The sequence below is a fragment of the Pelobates fuscus genome, chromosome 1, assembly GCF_036172605.1.
Source record: "Pelobates fuscus isolate aPelFus1 chromosome 1, aPelFus1.pri, whole genome shotgun sequence".
In the NCBI taxonomy this organism is placed as follows: Eukaryota; Metazoa; Chordata; class Amphibia; order Anura; family Pelobatidae; genus Pelobates; species Pelobates fuscus.
Genome location: NC_086317.1, coordinates 437,542,055 through 437,556,842, shown reverse-complemented (window position 1 = coordinate 437,556,842; position 14,788 = coordinate 437,542,055).

The window sequence follows — 14,788 nt, the reverse complement described above, 5'->3', positions numbered from 1 at the left end:
AGCAGGCTCCAAACACATGCACAATGCTCTTTCCTGGCCCTTTTATCTCCTGGTATCGATTTATAGAGACACCAGAGACAAGTTGCAAGGAAACACAGTGCAAGCATGCTATTAAGTTTGCTTGCACTGTGCAGAACAAATACAGTTTTTTTTTTTCTCGTGCTAGAGCTCTTTAGCAGAGCTCTGCCCTGGAAGATGATTGACCCAACACTCACTTTGAGAGGGGGCGTGTTTGTCATTGGTGATGACGAAAAACACCCTCTCTGCCCCACCCCCTTCTTAGTGGGCCACTGTGCTAAAAAAATGCCCGGGCCTAATTTTTCTCCCAGTCCGGCCCTGATGTAAAGAGATAAAAGCAAAAGTATATAGTGAAGTATTTAATAGCATATAAAACAAAAATAATAAAAACAATTGCACTCACAAATGTAGTTGCACAATAAAACATATGTCTTAATTGTGCTTAGAAAGCTTGTCAGCCCCTTCTTGGGCTAAATGTCCTCTCTGTATGTTAGGATCCCAGTTCCACAGACTTCAGGTTAAGTAGTAGTTCAAAGCTGGCTGGATATGATCCACAAATTGCAGGGACACTGACAGGCTCTTGGTCGCTCGACGCGTTTCGTCTCTCGGACTTTCTCAGGAGCTATGTGCACTTTTCTTCCGGCTTGTTTAAATATTGCAAGTTCGCGCGGTTTTCGTTGTTGCGCGCATGCGCACCACGGCAGACCCCTACCGCGCATGCGTGCATATCGTAGTTGCACGCATGCGTGCTACGGCAGAACTCTACCGCGCATGCGCGCATATCCAACCTGAACCGCAAACAACTTTATTAGTATTCTATGCCGGTTAACACATTTCCGTACCCGACCACCTGATCTTACGGAATATTGTGTCGGCACTTCGATCTTTCAATACACATTCGTAAATACTGGAAAAAATGTACAATTCGTCTAATACAATTCATCTAATACATATATACCAATTGTTATATTACAATAATGAAAAAATTATTATATTACAATAAGAATTAATAAAAAAGAATTAATTAAAAGAAGTTGCTTATTCCAAGCCAGCTTCCTAATACATATAAAGCATTACATATTTCAATTTGTATCAGTTTAAATTAATAGGCTAGAGTTCAAAGATTTAAAATACAGTAGAGAGAGAGAAAAACAGTACATAATGGTGTATCTCATAGATAATTCAACATACTATACAAAAGATTTAACATATTGTGTAGAAAAAAGAAAGGAAAAGGGGGAGACATAATAACACACACAGACTGACCCCCGCTACACACAGACTGATTCATACATACACAGACTGACCCACTCCCCACCCCACAGTCTGAGTAACACTTACCAGCAGCTGCCTGGATGCCTCTGTGCAGAGCTGATCTTCCTCTCCCTGTCTCTCCCCTGCGCTGCTCTCTGTGATCCTGGAGGAAGTCCTCCCAGCACACAGCGCCCCCTCCGGCCGCAGGCAGGAAAAGTCCACCAGTTACAGTGCTGCTGCAGCTGAGAAAGGAGACGCAGAGCTCCCGACTTTAATTTGAATTGGGGGGGGGGGGCACAAGGGGGGGCACTGCATAATGTAGGGGGGGCCATGGCCCCCTCTGGCCCCCCCCCCCCTAGTGACGCCACTGAATTTGTTCAATAATAACAAAGGACACAGAAAAACCAACAGTAAATAGCAGAGAGTCATACATAGGCCCACTGGTATCATTCCATACCATGTGGAAACACATTGAACTATTTTTCTCACATTATGTGCCATTACTTTGCTTCACAGAAGGTTCTGTCAAACAGATTTTACTGGGATTGATTATATGGCTGACGGAAGGTTATTAAGCAATGTTCGGAAAACCTTTTGTAGCAAAAACAAAAACACTTCTGGATGCCCAAGAGCTCTTATAGAGAGTAGGATAAGTAAGAAGAGAGATAAAAGAGCCCTGAAGAAGGAAAATCAAAGAGAAAAAAAAGAAAAAAAGAAAGTGAGTGAAGGGGAAGAATTGAGGGGGGAGGGGAACTAGAAGGATCTCCCCCTATACTCCTAGGGTAAGGACTACCCGACCACCCCGTCACTTATGTCCGAACAAACAGACAGAAAATCCAGCCAATAGAACTATCTATGTGAGTATCTTTCCTGAGTCTTGAGGTTGCTTACTCCTAAGCTGTCCATCTGCCTCTCTTCTTCAACTCTATAATGCTAGAGGTATGGAGATCACCGCTACCAAAACAATGGAATCAGTTCCTTAACTGTGTTGAGCAAACTTGGGAATATAGACTTTCTGTTCCCCTAAAGACAACCTGGAAGTGTGGTGCAACAGAAGAAACCCTGGTTTGAAGGGAAGACATTATATGCCATGTGCTTATAAATTTCTCCCCATAAACCCTGTATCCAGTCCACCAGTTGTTTAGCAGGACTCCCCCATCCTCCACAAAAGCACCACCAGCAAAGCAAATCATCTACTTAGTGTGCTTGGAGTATAGTACCAATGTGTTAAGAGTTTGTAGGATAATTTCTGCTTCTTAGCTGTAGGGGAGCATTTATGAGTGAGCTAATTCATAGAATTCCATGCTCTCTCTGTAAATGTCCCCCTCTAGAGTTTCCTCCCACTTAGCCATAAACGGGGAAAGAGGGTAACTCACCTAGATCAACATATTATATAGCAGCAAGGCAACCATTTGCAGGGGACACATCTTCACGGCACTCTGTCTCAAAATCCATCAGGGCTCTTTTCAGACAGGGCTTCTGGTAGATATAGAAAACTTAATGGGTTGTCTGGTGATATCTCAAGTCCGCTCAGATAGTAGCGCCTGTAACGTTTTTAACTATATGCTGAACTTTGGGGCCTTCATAGAGTCTACTGACCCCATTAGAAATTTTGGTTTAGCACAGAGCAGGAGGATTGAACCAGGATGTGTAGTTAAGATAAACCCGTAGGGAATAATGGGCGTCTGAATTTTGACATTTAGCAAAATATTTAGGTTAATTTTGTTTCATCTGAATGATATTTTGAAAATGAACGAATTAACAAAATGAAACAAAACAAATGTACTTATTATTTATTTTATTTTTTTAATTCTTTATTTTTCTTGTGCATGCAGTTTCCAAACAAGCTTATAGCGCCACGACAGCGAGTACAAGCTACATATTGGTTTACAATATCATGGCAGAGTTATCAGCACATTTTAAGTTTTGTAAAAGGACACGCTTAAGGTACATGAAGTGAGATAGTGGCACATTGTATACAGTTTAAAAGTCAAGAGTAATACAGATGTGTGCTTAGGTCTGCCCACCCCTCTCGATTTAGTTGCTCATAGCTATGCTGCTTTAGTGTAGTAGGCTAAATAAAGCATCACTTTAACAACGCTGGTTACTTGTGTTACATATTATGCATCATTCAGGCGGTCATCACTTAGCGGAAGATATAACTTATTCTAACAACATGACTAGTCTGGATAATACCACATCTATCTGGTCTAAGGCTGTATACCTTCATATGACTAGTTTGCATGAGTATGTCTATGGTTAAACGTCTATTCTTAAGGCTGTAACTAAGAACGTTTTTGTTTATAGTGATATCTATTGCTATAGCTTAGAATAAGTGTACAGGTAATAATAGAGTACATGCTGGAGTGAGGTATGTTGCTTCTTTAAGAATATCACCCTGGTTGATCGAGGCTTCTGGCGTTGCCATGGCAGGTAGGGGCCGGCACCATGGTAGACTCGAGGCCGCACGGGAGGGAGCTGTCTGTTGCTGAGTCGATGCCCGATCTGCTGTATTGTTGTAGCAGGGGGTTGCCTGTGAAGGCTTGTCGCTTTTCTCCACGCTGGGTTACTCCGTGAGTGTAGCTGAGTGGAAGGTGGGTATGGGGTTAACTTGGTGCAGCAGTGCCTTGTTTACCAACAGAAGCGGTGTAGTGTGATGGAAATGTCCTCCGTGTCATGCTCCTCGGTGTAGCAATTTTCGGCAGTGTGGATGGAGCACCCCCATAGTCCACTGCCGGTCAGATAGCTGTCAGGATAAGTGAGGTCGGGAGGTTGTGGGTCCACTGAGCTTAAGCCCGGGAGCTGCGCTGGTTACCGTTGCCGTGTGAGGGGAGATGGCCGTCCCTCTACCTCTTGCGCACATGGCGGCCGCCATCTTAAGTGCTGAGCTCGGCCCACCATCCACAGTAATGTTGTCGCAGGGTTTTGGTTGCGGTGTTGTGGTTGGGGCCGTCGGGTGAGGACCGGGATCACCCCCACCGGTCCATAGGGGGGGGGAACGGTGCCTGAGCCACTCAGAGCTGGGACCCTGACTGGGCTCCGTTTGGTAGGATAGGAGGGCAGCGTCCGTCTGCCCCACTCACCACCAGGGAAGGCCCCGTCTGAGCCATCCATGGTTTCTTCTCCAGGGGACTGTAGCTCGGTGAGCCAGCCTCTCCCTGGATCCAATGTGCCCCATGCGTTAAGGTCCGTCGCTGCCATTCTGTTTCCAGGCTGTAGGCCATGATTCAATGCCTTAAATTATAAAGGTTTTGCAGGAGCTCAGCCTGCATGCGACTATCCAGCTCGGCGGTTCGGCCCCGCCCCCAAATGTACTTATTATTTTGACAATTAAAAGCATATAATTGATCATGTAAATTTTGCTTTAAATCTCGAAATATAGTTATTTTTAACACTACATCAAGCTACATTTAAAATTGTGCTTGTTCATATGATGGAAGGTATATTGTATTAGGTCACTCACATGCTTTGAATTCCAGTATTCGTCCTTGAAGACATCAAGAGGTAAATATTATAGTAATTACAATGGCAGCTATAGTTTTGTCTAACCATTACAGGGGAATCCTAACATTTTGGTTCTGAATGTTTAGTCTGATACATAGAAATGCTCTGTAATACCATAATAAATTCTTTAGAACGTTTAATAACCTTCAGTTGTTTCCTAAGATATTGCCCTCAGTTGTACAATGATCTCATTTAAAGTGTTAATATTTGCAGTGTTCGTCATCTCGTTATTATGGCAACTAATGATTTACTGTTTTTAATGCTACTCCAAATGCTGCTGTGTTTGGGTTTCTCCTAAGTTCATATTTCTCTTTTTAACACATCATTTGCTGACACAATTGTAATCTTTTACTTTTCAGTTGAATGGGAAAACAGTAAATAGTTCAAACCCCTTGACTGGCAGACAGGTTGCTTGACAAAGCTTATCACACTGACGTTCTTTTTAATAAAAATAAACATTTTGGTGGAAGTTTAATAAATAAGTAAACCATACCTCCAACTCCAGCATCCTGTGAAACAGGACACCGGTGTGAGGGGGGGAATCTGTGACAAGATTGTGTGTCTGGGTAGGAGGGTCTGCCAAAGGATTGACAGGTCAGCCTGGCATTAATGAACACCAGGCTACTTATCCATCATCCAAATTGGCCCACTGAGGGCAGGCCTTGCAGGGAGCGATGTGTCAGTGCTCCCTGAATGGCCCTAGTGCCCAAGATTGAGAGCGTTTAATGATGTGCTTGCTCTATCCTTGTTGAGGACAGTTGCCTGGCGTGCCCAAAAGTGGCCAGGACAGCGGGACAAGACCTAATAACTGTGTCTGTCCACCTGGCCAGATCTTCCATTAGGCAGAGTAAGCGCCTGTCTAAAGGTGCCTGTCCACTAGGAGGCATCTGTTTCCAGCACTACATAATGTGTCTTTTTGAGCAGTGATCTTTTTAGGTATACACATAGAATATTAAAAGAAAGCCATTTCTGTCCTCTATCAAACAATATATGTATGGGTGCATTTAAAAAGAAATCCTGAACTTACAGTGGAACAAACACAGCACAAATTCTAGGCTGGCTCAGAAGTTGCACGATTCCCTCTGTCCTTAAGGATTAAATAAAATAATTTCCCGGCCAGGCCATGACAGCACTACTCTTGGGTCAGCTCGGCCCACCACTCTCACTGGACAGGAAACTAAAAGATTTTCTATAAATACCTCCCCTCTCGGCCCCAGACCCCAGTTCTTTTTCCTGTTCACACTCCCTAGATAGATTTTTCAATGTACTCTTTTGCATATTTTTTTTTCTTTATGAAAATTTTTTTTAAGCAACTGTGGATATATATGCTGCAGTGACGGCCAGGTAGCAGCGCAGAGCTTAAGGTCCAGTATGAAACCTATTTAGGTATCTGACGACCTGGAGGGAAAAGCTCTAATAATACCTTAGTTATGGGAAGCTGGTAGTGAACTTGCAACCTGGAATAATATAGAGATATCTATGTTGGCATTCAGCTAAAAATCAACTAAGTTCAGTCGGAATCCGGTCGAAATTAGAATTTATTTAGGTATGAATTTGACCCTTGCGATTCTGGTGCACTTTTTCAATTCTTGTTGCCCTGACACTCTGAACAGGTCCTTAGAGGTTTTTAAAAGTTTTCTCAACCACCTATTTCAGATCTGGCGATCATGTTTTGACCGTTTTATTTTTGTCGGTTAATCTCTTTTTTATACCTCCTATTTTTACTCATACTAAGTAACAGTTAATCCGCTTGTTTTCACAGCTGCTCTGGGATTTTCTGTTATGGCTTCCCTGACACATAAGAGAAATAGATCGCACTCTAGACAATCAAGGTAAGCCATTTTTCTATTCATTCTTTAAACAAAAAAATTGCTTTATGATTTCAAACCTTACATATGGATCATTCATATTTTCATATCTTACAGTTCCCTCCGGTCCCCAAGGAGATCCCCGGCTTTATCCGTGGATAAAAAAAACTAGTCCTGTCCGCTGTGAATCCTGCAACGATCTGCCAATACAGGGGGGAAAGCTGTGCTTGTGCTGTATCCCGCTTGTCATCTGATACTATTCCTCATGGTCTAACCATTAGGATGTGATTGCCTATTATACAGGCCGTGGCAGAGGGAGTCAAAGAGGCGACTCATAGTTCCAAGAGGGCTAGATCCAGCACCAGATATGATTCTAAATATGGTTCTTTGAAGAGGGTTAATGCAATTTGGAGAGGACTATTTCTTCTAAGAAGGTAAAGAGATTCCTCATTCAGGAGAGAAATCTCTTCATCTCATTAAGAAGAAAATATAGGCCCTCATTGACTCGGTTCGTAAAACACTCAACCTTGAAGAATCCTCTACACAGGAACCTTAATATAGCAAACATTTTGCCAGCCTAAAGAAAAAAAAAAGAGACTGCTTTAACTCTCTATGATATGATCAAGTGTTGCTACTCCCTTGTTTGTGTCTCTCCAAGTCAATGGCACTACCATCAGCTCTACCTCTAAGGCTCGTTGCCTAGGTGTTCTCTTTGACTCCGACCTCTCCTTCACCCCTCATGTCCAATCAATCACCAAATCCTGCCGCTTCCATCTCAAAAACATTGCGCGCATCCGACCCTATTTAACAACTGATACGGTAAAGGTGCTTGTCCATGCTGCTGTCCTCTCTCCCCTTGACTACTTTAATCAGCTTCTAAGTGGTCTTATGTGTTCCCAATTTGCCCTGTTACAGTCTATAATGAATGCGGCAGCGAAGCTCATCTTCCTGTCCGCCCGCACCTCCCACGCCTCCCCTCTTTGTCAGTCCTTCCATTGGCTTCCTGTAAGATATAGGGCTCAATTTAAGATCCTGACACTATCCTCACTAATACACAAATATGTCCCGTCTAACCTCTGTTCGTACTCCTACCTCTGATGCTCACCTTAAAGACTTCTCTAGGGCTGCACCGTTCCTATGGAACGCCCTTCCCCTCTGTTAGAGTCAAGATGGCATTATGCTGGTGGGGAAAGGATGCATATCTGTTTCTAGAATTTCCTCTGGGAGAAATAGACTGGAAGATGATAACATCAGGCGCCTCTCAGGTTGAGGAGCCCATTCAGGCCAATCCTTTGTACAATGCACACGGCCATCAGACATGAAGGACAGTTCCTCCAATGTTTTGGAATTGATGGCAGTCTTTAAAGCCCTTACATGTCTTCAGAAGCAGATACAGGATCACTGGGTGAAACTTCAAGTGGACAACACCTCAGTGTTAGCCTACATTAACAACCAAAGGGGAACCCCCAGTGTGATTATGATGTGATGAGTTGGTGAGCTCCTCGGCAGACAGCAGTTACAACCAGGGGAATGGTGCATGGCCCAATGGGAATTTTATATGATTGTAGAGAAGTGGGGAGTTCTGGAAATAGACATCATGGCAACCTTCAACAACAGAAAAGTCAACAGGTTCCTCTCAAGGAATCCTCATCCTCAAGCAGAGGGATGGGATGCTCTCACTTTCAATTAAAACTTGAAAAACTTTATGTCTTCACTGCTATCACCCTGATCTTCAGGCTGCTCAAGAGAATACAGAAAAAACATGTGGAAGTGATTGCGGTGATTCCATTTTGGCCGAGGAGGCCCTGGTCCCACTTCTGTGGAGTCTCTCAATGGATATATAATGGACACCTCCATTATCTCTCCCAGCCAAGCTGTACATTCTGTCCCAAGCACCTCTGTTGAATCCAGCTCCAAAGACTCAACATAGATTTGAGAGTAAACAACTAAAGGAGAAATATTTCTCGGATACAGTTGTTTTACCCTACTGCAGGCCAGAAAAAAAAAATACCTGAGCAGCTTACTAAAGCATCTGGAATGCTAAGAATAATGTCTCACCAGTGGTCTTCTTAGCAGCAGACATTACATTTTCTGCATGAAGGAATGGACAAGGGGCTTAGCTTTAATAACCTTAAGGTCCAAGCATCTACCCTGTCAGCTCTTTCGGAATTCAGATGTGCACTACATCTAGATGTAGTCATACTTAAGAAGAAATGCTTCAGATAAGACCTCCCTTGAAATCCATATTCTCTTTCATTGGTCCTGTTGGCATTTCAGTCTCTCCCATTTGAGCCTCTGTAGGACATTCCTATTTCTTTGTTAACTCTTAATACAGTAGTAACAAAGAGCCCTTTCTGCGGACAAGAGGTACACGTCCTTTTTCCAGGATAAGATCATTCTCAGAACATTTCCGGAATGCAAACCGAAAGTTTTATCATCATGTCATCTAAACTAAGAGAGAGTGCTTCTGGCCTTTTCCCCTTCCTCTTCTTTCTCACCTGGACGTGGTTAGATGCTTATCAGTCTACATCAGCAGAACTGAGAATAGGAGAAAATCACAAAGGCTCTGCATTATTCCAGAGGAAGAGAATAAAGGTGAATGGGCATTAATTAAAACTACAGAAAACGGTATAGATGCGGCGCTCAAGGGTCAAATAGGTGGATGGTGCAGCCAAAACCAAGTATATCACCACTATATATACTTAAAGAAACATGTACAACCAAAAAGAGGTAAAAGCGCACACACACACCAGCCGGGAGTGATTACCTTAAATCGGACAGATAGGTATCTCCTCCTTTCTATACAATAATTAGATTCTCTATTGGAAAATCCCTATACAAAAAATATAAACACAGAGAAGGACATAGTGCAACCTGTATATTATATATAAAACAAAGGGAAATTCTGAGATGAAATCACTCACACTTTTATGAGCCGTTTAGAAGTAGGCTCAGGACTTATGCAGCTTTCATGTCACTTAAATGGGACATGTGCATTTCCTTGAATCCTCAGGCCAGTTCCCCTTAGGTCTCAATGATCATCAAGTTTGGAGTCAGGAGTCAGGAGCCAGGAGCCAGGAGCCAGGAGTATCAGGATAAGTAGTTTATTTTAACAAATAGTTAAAAGATAAATAATAAGAAGCAATATTGCAACACACAACGCGTTTCAACCAACTGTTTGTGGTCTTCCTCAGGTGCTCTTCCAAATCACAATGGATGTATCACAGTTTATATAGGGGGTAGTATTACATACTTAATTGTTAAATTGGTAACATATGTATAGGTAATTACCCATATATGGTCCGGACCGGATGTGGTCTGCCACCTCCAATATGGCTACACATCCGGTTCGGAAGGACACACAAAATAAAATGCAATAATACATAAATAACAATAAAGCACAGTATTCATGGTAAAAACCATCTCCCATCGTAATCAACATCCATGATATAATAAAATCGTGTGTGACTACGAAGAAGGGAGGTATTTGAAGTCATGTCGGTATTCCGTTGCATCACTTCCGGTCACGTGTTCCAAAATGAAAATGGACGTGACCGGAAGTGATGCAACGGAATACCGACATGACTTCAAATACCTCCCTTCTTCGTAGTCACACACGATTTTATTATATCATGGATGTTGATTACGATGGGAGATGGTTTTTACCATGAATACTGTGCTTTATTGTTATTTATGTATTATTGCATTTTATTTTGTGTGTCCTTCCGAACCGGATGTGTAGCCATATTGGAGGTGGCAGACCACATCCGGTCCGGACCATATATGGGTAATTACCTATACATATGTTACCAATTTAACAATTAAGTATGTAATACTACCCCCTATATAAACTGTGATACATCCATTGTGATTTGGAAGAGCACCTGAGGAAGACCACAAACAGTTGGTTGAAACGCGTTGTGTGTTGCAATATTGCTTCTTATTATTTATCTTTTAACTATTTGTTAAAATAAACTACTTATCCTGATACTCCTGGCTCCTGGCTCCTGACTCCTGACTCCAAACTTGATGATCATTGAGACCTAAGGGGAACTGGCCTGAGGATTCAAGGAAATGCACATGTCCCATTTAAGTGACATGAAAGCTGCATAAGTCCTGAGCCTACTTCTAAACGGCTCATAAAAGTGTGAGTGATTTCATCTCAGAATTTCCCTTTGTTTTATATATAATATACAGGTTGCACTATGTCCTTCTCTGTGTTTATATTTTTTGTATAGGGATTTTCCAATAGAGAATCTAATTATTGTATATAAAGGAGGAGATACCTATCTGTCCGATTTAAGGTAATCACTCCCGGCTGGTGTGTGTGTGCGCTTTTACCTCTTTTTGGTTGTACATATTAATTAAAACTATCTCCAGATGGATTATCACAGTTTATGAGACTAAGGAGACTAGAGGATTGAAATGGTCCCACCCTGATTTGTGTGGCTTTATACGAACTGGGATCTGGGGCCTAGAGTGGAGGTATTTATAGAACATCTTTTATTTCCCTGTTCAATTTAAGTCTTGTACTGCTGCCATGGGCTATTACCGGGAAAGAAAAATATTGGTAAGTATGAGTAAATTTTCTCTTTTATTTAAGTTCTGCACACTAAATCTTACCAAAGCACACACAATGGGTTTTAATTCAGCAACAAAAAAGGCTCAAGATCATTATTTAGTCCTCTAATGTTGTATTCCTCCCACAAAGTAACCTCTTCTCACTGCCCCCCACTCACCCCAAAGGTCTTATAGCATCTGTTGTTTAACTGGTCTCTTCTACAACAACAACAACAAAAAAACACAGGATTAGTTGAACTTACACAATGATGAGGGAAACACTCCTCTCTTCAAACAACACATAGTGACAAAGAAAAAAAGCTTACAAAGCAAAACTATAAAAGAGGGAATGTACCTACAAAAATAATCTCGCACTTGATTCTGTGGTTCAAAAATGACCATTTTGTGGACCACTAGATGACACCCAATACAAATTAAAATGCAACACTGTTTTTTTTTTTTTTTTTTTTTTTTTTTATTGACAATTTATAAAAACAAAGGAATTACATTCTTAGTAATACAGGGTAAACAGGTACAGCCATTTTTTTCATTTCTTGGTTATAACATAATCTGCATATTGCACTGCCAATGAACATGTTCACCTTGCATGACACATGACAAATCTAAACAGATTATTACTCTCATATTCACGTGTTACAATACAGAATAACATAGTTCTTACAAGCTTTGTCAGACATTATGTTTGTGCGAACGTTTCTTATAAATGTGCTATTGTTAAATTGATCAGGAGAAACTTTGGCCCTTAAGTAGTTCCCATTGCCCTGATGCTTAATAACCTTTAACTTGGGGGGTGTGACAACTTGGGTAAGATAAAGAGGGGATCTCCAGAGGAGGAGAGAAGGGGGGGAGGATGGGGGTGGGGGGGGAGGATAGTCCCTTAATATACTTCTTTTTGTAGGCCTGCTCCACGGCCTTTGAGGAACCCTCTTGAATGTTCTCCTAATTTTTTTTTTAGGGAATGAGTGTGCACGTTATCATATATACAAGTTCAATTACAACATTAGTTGTAACTACCAGAAGATTCAGTCTTACATTGCCTTGTGCAATGGGTTGTGGTATGGTGCGATCAGGGGGGGAGATGAGCTATTTGTTGTCGCTGTTGGAACCTATCCCAGGTTTCCCATGCCTCTACCCAAAATTTTTGCGGAAGGTTATTGGATCTGGCCATCTTCTCAAATTTTTTTGTGTCTTCAATTTGTGTTATGCAGCTCTGGATATGGGGGACAGTTTGTTTTTGCCAATGTCTGCTGATGTGCATCAGAACTGCTATTATTATGTGATATATTAGATATCTTACGGATTTCTCAAGACCGGGTGGCATATACTGTAGGAGGTAATGCTCCGGGGCGTTTGTCAGAGTCACTCCTGTCGTGTCTTTAATTAGATTCTTCGTGGCTATCCACAATGAGCTCAGGGCACCGCACTCCCACCATACATGTAACATAGTACCCCTAGTTGAATTGCACCTCCAACACATCCCCGTGTGTTGGGGTTTTATACGTTGTAGACGGGACGGTACTAGGTACCAACGGTATAGAAGTTTCTTGGTCAGTTCTATATGGGCTGTGTTGAGTGTAAGTTTCTTGTTTGCGTTCATAATGTAAGACCACTGCTCGCTGGTTAGCTGTTTACCTAAGTCCAATTCCCATGCTTTCACAAAGTGTAGTGTGCGTGGATCCTGCTTCTGGTGGTGGTAACTATACAGTGTGGATATAAGCTTAGTTGGTCTGTTTGTCTGTGTGCTAAGGCGTTCCAGTGTTGTTAGATTCACCCATCTGTCGCCCGTCGGTAAGTTGGTTTTATGTTTTTGTAACCAGGAGCAGACCTGTCTGTGTGCAAACCCTGCTGCATTGGGTAAGTTAAAGACATTTTGCAGTCGTTGGAATGGGATTACTTCTCCCTGGTCAAACAATTGGTGTAAGTGTTTTAGTCCCCTACCGTTCCAGGATGATATGTTTAATGAAGGTATTAGTCCATAAAAGGTGTCTAGAGGTAAAGCGGGGGAGAGAGTCTCGCTGAGTCCCTGTTCTCTGTGAAATCTATCCCATTCCCGTAATGTTGTTTTCGTAAGTGGTGACATATCTTTGAATTTTTTTCGAAGGTATGGTGGTGTCCAGGCTAAATGCGTAATGTGTTGGCCTCCAGTGAATTCTGCTTCCACTGTTACCCAGGGAGTTGGATGGTCATGTTGTTGCATCTCAGTTAACAGTGGGGCCAGAATGGCTGATCTATAATAGGTAAGTATGTTTGGTAGGCTCATTCCCCCATGTTTATTTGCTAGGTGCATAGTTTTGGCTGCTATTCTGGGTTTCTTATTGGACCAGACAAAGGCATTAATTAATCTCTGTGCGTCTTGAAGGAATTTCCTAGATAAACTTATTTGTAAAGTGCGAAATAAATATTGCAGCCTCGGGAGCGTTTTCATTTTCACTACAGCTATTCTACCTATCCATGATATGTATTTTCCTTTCCAGCTCATTAATTGTTGTTTGATGGATGTGAGAAGTTTGCCATAGTTTTCCCGATGTAAATTCCTCTCTAACTTGGTGAATTTTATGCCTAAAAAGGTCAAATAATCCTGTCTCCATTCATATGTGTATTTCTGTTTTAAAGTTGTGTGTAGTGCCGTGGATGCGTGCAAGCACATTGCTTGTGTTTTGGCTTCATTTAATTTATAATAAGAGCACTTACTGTATTGCTGTAAGGTGGTCTGTAATGCAGGGATGGATGTGATTGGGTCCGTTAAGGAGAGCATAACATCATCCGCAAACATCGTAATTTTGTGTGTCCGACGTCCAAGTGACACCCCACAGATATGACTGTTGTCCCTTATGGCCTGGGCTAGTGGTTCTAGTGCTAAAATATAGAGGGCGGGGGATAACGGGCATCCTTGCCTCATTCCGTTCGTGATATGGAACGACTTAGATACAAAGCCTCCATTCGCTACCTGCGCTGATGGGTTGGAGTATAATGCCGAGATTAGGGATAGGAATTGATGTGGAAATTCAAATTTTTGGAGGACTGTTCTCAGAAAATTCCAGTGCAGCCTGTCGAACGCCTTCTCGGCGTCCAGAGACATAAAGACTCTGGGTTCGCCGGGAGGCGCCCGACTGTAGAGAAGGCTGTGAAGTTTCCTGGTGCCATCTGATCCTTGCCGCCCACGCACGAACCCCACTTGATCTGGATTTGTGATGAAGGGGATAAGGTTCGCTACTCGATTAGCGTAAATTTTGGCTAAAATTTTCGTATCCGTATTTAACAGCGAGATGGGTCTGAGATTTTTGGGTTGGGTGGGTGGTTTTCCCGGTTTTGGTAGCGTGGCAATATGGGCTAAGAGCATCTCTGGCGGCATCACACCTGTGTCTATAATATGGTTCAGTGTGCGTAGTAGGTGGGGGCAAAGGGCGTGCGAGAAGACTTTATAGTATTGGTTCGTGAAGCCGTCCGGTCCGGGTGATTTCCCAGTAGGGAGTGAACGGATAGTTTGTTGTAGCTCTTGCAGTGTAATTGGTGCTATCAGGGAGTCTTTCTGTTGTTGTGTTAGCTTCGACAGCTGTATCTGTGAGAGGAAATTATCGATTTCGTTTTGCGTCGGTTGATGTGTATGCGGATCCTCTGCCAGA